Below are 7484 nucleotides of genomic sequence, written 5' to 3'. Positions count from 1 at the left end.
TCACCAGAAGTCCATTAAATTAGCCAAGGAAGTAAACAATTGCAATAGCTGGTATAGCGTACGTCTCTGCTGGGGTAAGAACTCCTTCTAACTCCATGGATAGGGGGTTAAATTTTTCCCCCTTTCCTAACACTGTTGGAAATCTCGAGCTCCTCTCTAGGAAGTCTTTCTTCACGTGAGCAGGGCGGGACTTCTTCAGCCCATGAACGATGGATCTCTAAAGGGTAGATCGTTTGCTTTATAAAAAAATAAAAATAGGTTTATGAAGAGCCATAAAAAACTGAATGACCTTGACTGTTCCAAAATTCACCCCCCCCCATCCCTTCTCCTGATTCTATGCTAAAGAGAGCTCGGTTTTGCAGTGGAAGGGGGCGTTTTCCGGTCCCTTTAGAGACACAGAGTTCATTTTCAGCCAATAGTTTTTTCTCTCTCAAAAGGGCAAATTTTGGCGTACTAGTCGCACCTAAACTGGAGATCAGAGAAAAGTTATCGCTAGGTGGCGAATGTGTCGCCCTTCTTCAGTATTGCTACACAAGAGAGGGGAGTCCCAAACCCCGCTTTTGGTTACTTCCTAAGCTAATTTATTGGACTTCTGATAGTATGCAGGTTTCCTATAACCTATAGACGGGCCTTAAAGCTGACGGGCGACACCGTATCCTGTTTTCAAACCTCACAAGAGAGACATACGACATGCAAAATATGTTATCATGTAAATATCAATCTTACTTTAAATTGTTGCGTCATAATTTTAATTTCTTCTTTTGTTCTGGGCATTTCTTTTTCCAATGATGCAATTGGGGCCATCGCAACAATAACGCTTATCTATATAAACACAGTGTGTTTAATGGTCTTAGGGTAAACGTGGCCAATTTATCTAAGCTAAATTGTATATTTTCTGACTTATATAAGCATTTGAACTACTACTAAAATCAAGCCATACCTTTTCTTGAAATTGCGGAATGTAAGAATTCATAGCGAATATAGTCGTCGTTCCCATTGAATGACCAATATATGCTAGTTTTTTACATCTGGTATAATTCAATACGTAATCCATCATAGCCGGCAGGTCAATTTGCGCCATTTGATCCCAACTTTAAGAAAGTCAAATACGTGGTTAATTCATGTATTGTACGTGAAAGACGTTTTAGCTCCGATAATAAATTAATTTATGTATTTATTGAAAAACTTCTTATTAGATATTTCCCTTTTATTCGAAGGAGCATAAAAAAATAATGTATCAAATTGTAACGAACTGAATTAATAATAACTAAATAATAACGGCGTCTACGCGTTGGGTCTTTCTTACCTCTCCGAGTGACGATGACGTTACGGAGAGGTTTTACACTGGACGTGTCTGTGTGTCTGTCACCGCGTTCGCAGGGTTACGAGAAACGTCCATTTATCCTCCCAATGGCAGGGTTCCCACCAAGGGTTCACACAATTGCGGGTTTTTTTATCATTCAATGTCAATCAATTGGCTTATATACCCTAAATTTCCAAAAACTAATAAAGAGGCATACGCTTGAATTCAAACGTCAACAATAGCTATGTTTAAAATGATTTTGGGAATAAAGTTTATTAAAACGATTTTACTAGAATTAAGGTAAATTAATGACGATTAAAATAATTAATATCAGTTATATTAATTTAATTACTTTTAGAAAAACCTCTTAATTGTGTTTCGACTTGGGCAGGTTTATTTTGGTTTCCCAACTTGTTAACTGATACAGTCGTTCAGTAGGGTACTCTCCGGTCTGGCATACTCTTTGCAGAGACGATTAACGCGTTGTGACGTAAATAAAGAAAACTTGAATATTTGATTCTAACTTGAAATATTCGTTGTTATATATGCTTTTTCGAATAAAAACGAAAAAACAACCCTAAAACTTAAAGGTAATATATGTGGTGCACTAGTTTTCGTCATTGGGTATATGAAAATACCGAAACAGCTTGTATGCTTAAGTTATTTTAGGTCTTGTTTAGGTGAAACCGAGGGGGTAGACGCTCTGGATCTCTGTGTACACCTGAGTTCAAAAGAGTTCAGCTTTGACAGTGCATTGAGTTCAAAACCATCGGAACTCGGAGTTCAGCTTTGACAGTACATTGAGTTCAAGACATATTGTACACCTGAGTTCTCAAGTGTCTACCCCCTCGGGTGAAACAGTAAATAGTTTTAAATAAAGAGTTATTTCCAAGGGCGATCAGTATGAGCCAACCTTCTTTTCCCAGCGCTCCTCCCTATCCCAGGATTAAACGATTCAATTTATAACAAGTTGGGAAACCAAAATAAACCTCTCCGAGTCGAGACGTGGACTATATATGCACTTAAGAGGTTTTTCAGTATTAATGAAATAAATATAATTAATATTGTAACCTCCCGAAATAATCAAGGGACCTCCTGGGTTTCTACTCCAGGGGTGTGCGGTTACATAGAGGATTAACACACCGAGTTACCTCTGACCTTTCCCCGTACTATATAAGCATCGTCTGCTTATGACATAAAGGCAGTTCTCCTTTACTACAAAGATGTAGTAGTCGCTCGAGTGAAGGGCTTTGCCCTAGGATTGGACTTCATCCTTATTATCAGTAATTATGTTTAGTTCTTTATTTGTATAATGCAAGTGGCATTTAATTATCATTTAATTAATTTAGTTAGTTTAATAAAGGTATGATTGAACCTAAGGAACTGAGTAGTTATTCTTAGTTATAGCCAAGGCTCTTATGGCCACGTGGGGCGAGTTTAGTAATCTCGCAAGCGTGGTTACATAAATGGCAAGCTTGCCAGGATCGACGGGTCCTAGGTTATTGTAACTTTGCTTTGGCTATGCTAAGCCTTAGTGTGATCGGAGTTTGTAGTAATTAGTTGTTAGAGTAAAGTTAGGGTAGTAACGTTGCGGTTCCGCACTGCGGATTGGACTAGCCGTGACATGCACTATTGAGTCTGAGGGTCGCTCAACACCTTCCTTTACAACAATTCACTGCGATCACAATGTTCAACTCATACTGAACTTCTTCAGAAGCAAGTTTAATTACTTGGCTTATCTCAACGGGACATTCCCTTAAGAGAAGAAACTACAGTCAGCAGTCAACGCCTACAGAGGACGATCCTGAGTCAAGTTCTTCAACGAACGGTGGAAGCATGCGCCACCAATCTGCGGAGACTTCCTCAACAATATCGTCTGATACGGCTGCTTCAGATCTGACTGGACGTATTCTAACATGCGAGGATGAGAAAGCTAGGACGAGCCAACCGATGCTACAGTTCCTGCTTTCGTCAATTTATTTATAACTTTAAATGATTAACCTAGTATGCTAGTTAACTGGAATCTTTTAACTATCTGTTACATTATTTAAAGTTAATTACTATGTTATTATGTTTACTTTGAAAGATTTATATATTTAAATTTTCTACCGATGAAGTCCAAATCTTGTCGTCTGGGGGGATGTAACCTCCCGAAATAATCAAGGGACCTCCTGGGTTTCTACTCCAGGGGTGTGCGGTTACATAGAGGATTAACACACCGAGTTACCTCTGACCTTTCCCCGTACTATATAAGCATCGTCTGCTTATGACATAAAGGCAGTTCTCCTTTACTACAAAGATGTAGTAGTCGCTCGAGTGAAGGGCTTTGCCCTAGGATTGGACTTCATCCTTATTATCAGTAATTATGTTTAGTTCTTTATTTGTATAATGCAAGTGGCATTTAATTATCATTTAATTAATTTAGTTAGTTTAATAAAGGTATGATTGAACCTAAGGAACTGAGTAGTTATTCTTAGTTATAGCCAAGGCTCTTATGGCCACGTGGGGCGAGTTTAGTAATCTCGCAAGCGTGGTTACAATATAATTAATATTAATTATTTAAATCGTCAGTAATTTACTTTAATTCTAGTTAAGTAGTTCTAATATTTGTTATTCCTAAAACCAATTTAAACATAGCTATAGTTGAAGTTTGAATTCCAGCGTATGCCTCTTTAATAATTTAGGAAATTTAGGGTATATAATATAACCGATTCCTGATATGGGATAAGAAATGGCGCAATTGCGTAAACCTATGGTGGAAGCCCTGCAATTGTTAGGCTAGACGTTTATGGTAACCCTTGCCTATCACCGCGTACCTCCATCTTAATCCTAAAGAAAATTAAGAAGTAGAAGCCTATTTTGCTTTCTGTGACCTGGGAGCGCGGTCCTGATTTGGCGAACAAGTTTGCTCCAATTAGCCAACTGCGAACGCGGTGACAGGCACCCACCCCCTAGTGTAACACCTCTCCGTGACTTCATCGTCACTAGGAGAGGAAAAAATGTTAAATTTCTATGTAGCGCATGTATATTATGTATCATAACTATTATTTACACTGACCTAAATTCCCAGAACTTTTCATCCTCATAATTTAATGTCGTGTGGCTATCTGAATAGGGGTTTCCTCGAAAGTTCCCCAGCCAAACATCAAACCCAGATGAAGATAAGACAGTGGCTATTTTAGAAAAGATTAGTATAAACTGTAAAGCCTGAGTATAAAATGAAAATGAAAAGAAATATAGTACAAAATGACATATGACCAGAAGTAAATAGAGTATAAACAAGAAGTTAATATCTCCCCGGCATGGGCGCGTTATGAAAGTTGAGATTCCTGCTCCTATTCCGAGGCAGCGCACAAATGGCGTAGCACCTAGCGAACCACTTGACATGTACTGTACCTAACGTATCTAGTGTCGCGCCGCTCAGACAAAGTAGTGCGGGTTGTTGAAGGTTTAATCGACGCGCATGCGTTCTAAAGGTAATTTCAATCAGCTGTCTGCTGTGAGACTGTGACAGTATAGCCTAGGCCTAGTACAAAATCTGTGAAGACTACATGTGATTGCCTATGAATGTGATAAAATAGTAATATGAAAAATGGATAAGGAATATGATTATGACGAATTCGTGCAACAAAAAGATGAACGTAAAACAATACTACAATGTTGGGAGAGCCAAGGACATTTGAAAACTTTTGTTTGCAACATGATGGAAGAGTATGCGGTATTATTCGTAGGTTTGAGATAAAAATTGCACTGGGTCGATACCTAAGGCGAAACTAAAATTGTTTTTTACGCGGCATTATGAAACTAATTACAGTTTTAGACTTTAGTATTTTAATATAATCAGAATTTTCCATAATTCAGCAGTTACCCGCACTACTACGGCGCCATTTTCCATCACGTAAGCGCGGCTACCAATGATATTGCCCTAAATCTACTCCCATGATGCTCAGTAATTTGTACTGCTTTCCAATATCTCTTGTCGCTTCTATGACGTCATGCGAACATCCTATTGGTTACAAGCAAGCCACGTGATACTCGATACTCATTTTACATAGCATGCAGGCGGGAAGGTATGATTGACTTAAAGCTATTAACTTTTTGATATCTATTTACTTTTGATATGACAAATCGTTCGTCATATGGTTTGTTAAGTATGATCAGGGATAGATTTAATTTTAGAAGTTGGATTGGAGAACGGTTAATATTTACTTCAGTCCGACTCTTAGCCCAGTATAGAGCCCCTACCCCCAACACGTAACGAAAAGTTTAAATTCACTTATTGGCTCATTTAAAATACATTTTGATGACGTTGCTGACGGGGACGGCGAAAAATACGTAGTTTCTTTTTTACCTCTGTCGCTATGACGCGCCTCTTCTTTCATACCCCTCCGTCCCGGGGTAGGGGTCCGGGACTTTGACGCGCGCCCAGATTAATCAGCTATCCATTCCTACTTCTAAAATTAAATCTATCCCTGGCGTGATACTTTCACTACATTGTAACTCCTTTAGAGGTTAGAAATGTTTGAAATGGAGGAGGTCTACTGGTTTATATATTTTGAAAGTGTAAGAGTAATAACCAAAGACCAAATTTAATTTACTTTTCTAGGGTACTGTGTTTTGAACGCTTGCTTGAAGAACTATTAATCTAATTTCTGATTGTACTTACGTAAATTTTGATAAGCATATTTATTAATGAGTGTGTCTGTGCTGCTCCCAATTAAACCATGCTGTAAGAAAATAACTCTTTTTCCAGAAATGGCTGAAGATGTCAGGTTTTGTGGTGGAATTCTAAACATCGTTAACTTGTACCCATCAGATGTAGTAACTTTATGCGTTTCGTACGAATAACCCAAGCGATTGATGAGGTATCCCTAAATATACGATTTCAATATGTTGAAATTTTAAGCACGTAAATGTGGCGTCACAATTTCCTAGAAATACTGTCTCAACCGAAAAAGATCCCTCTGTATGAATTTAAATATCCAAAAGAAAGAAAAATATAGTTATTTGTTTATCAATTGTTTGTCTAATAATTAAACCGATCTGCATAAAAAAATCCAGGAAATATCTCCAAATTGTTATAAAAATCAAATTAATGAGAGATTTTATAGATAATTAGAAATTAGCATCTCCAACCAGTCGCTTAAAGCCCTTCTTTCTTGTTACACTGCACGACCTATGCCTATATCTCGCGCCACGATTGTCACATCACGCGCGATGTTTTTCGCATCATGGCCTAAAGTTCTTTCGACCTGAAGAGTATGTGCAAGCCAATAAGGCTTCACAATTCTTATAGGCGAACATAGATTGTAAATCTAAAAAAACCTGCCTGTTGAACGTAGCCTCTAGTAGCCCTTAAAGCTATCCTCATCCTACTTTTGGTGAAATGTAACCTAGGCTAGTCAATGAAACCTAACTTGGTTTAGCTATAACAAAACCAAGCGGAGCTAAACCAACACTAACTTAGCCTAACTCAATCTACCCAAATCTAGCCTAACTTAATCTACCCAAATCTAGCCTAACTTAATCTACCCAAATCTAGCCTAACTTAAAGGCCGACTTCCAGCGAAAAGGGTTCTAGCGAACTGAAAACCGAGCATCGAGACTAACAATGAAGCGACCGTGCCGATTTTCGAAGCCCCGCTGGGTCAATAGTTGAAAGGGTTCTCGCTAACTGAAAGCCGTGCAATGTGGTTCTAGAGAACTGAAGATGAATAATATAAATCCTTTTAAATTTATTTCCCCTCGAATTTTTGCTTTCCCCTTAAGAAAATTCTCTATTGTGTATCTTCAGTTCGCTAGAACCACATTGCACGGCTTTCAGTTAGCTAGAACCCTTCCATTTTTTACCCCAGCGGGGATTTGAAAATGGGCACGGTCGCTCCATTGTTAGTCTCGACGCTCGGTTTTCAGTTCGCTAGAACTCTTTTCGATGGAAGTCGGCCTTTAATCTACCCAAATCTAGCCTAACTTAATCTACCCAAATCTAGCCTAACTTAATCTACCCAAATCTAGCCTAACTTAATCTACCCAAATCTAGCCTAACTTAATCTACCCAAACATAACCTAGCTTAAAATAAAGCCTCACTTAATCCATAACACTACAAATAAAACACTTCTACATATTGATGACTTAACGTTTAATTTTATAAAGTGATTGTAATTAAATGCAAATATCAGA

Source organism: Phalangium opilio, unplaced genomic scaffold (genome assembly GCF_054372755.1).
Source record: "Phalangium opilio isolate 3A_F unplaced genomic scaffold, DU_Popi_V2 ptg000042l_1, whole genome shotgun sequence".
In the NCBI taxonomy this organism is placed as follows: Eukaryota; Metazoa; Arthropoda; class Arachnida; order Opiliones; family Phalangiidae; genus Phalangium; species Phalangium opilio.
Note: the sequence above shows the minus strand (reverse complement) of the source record.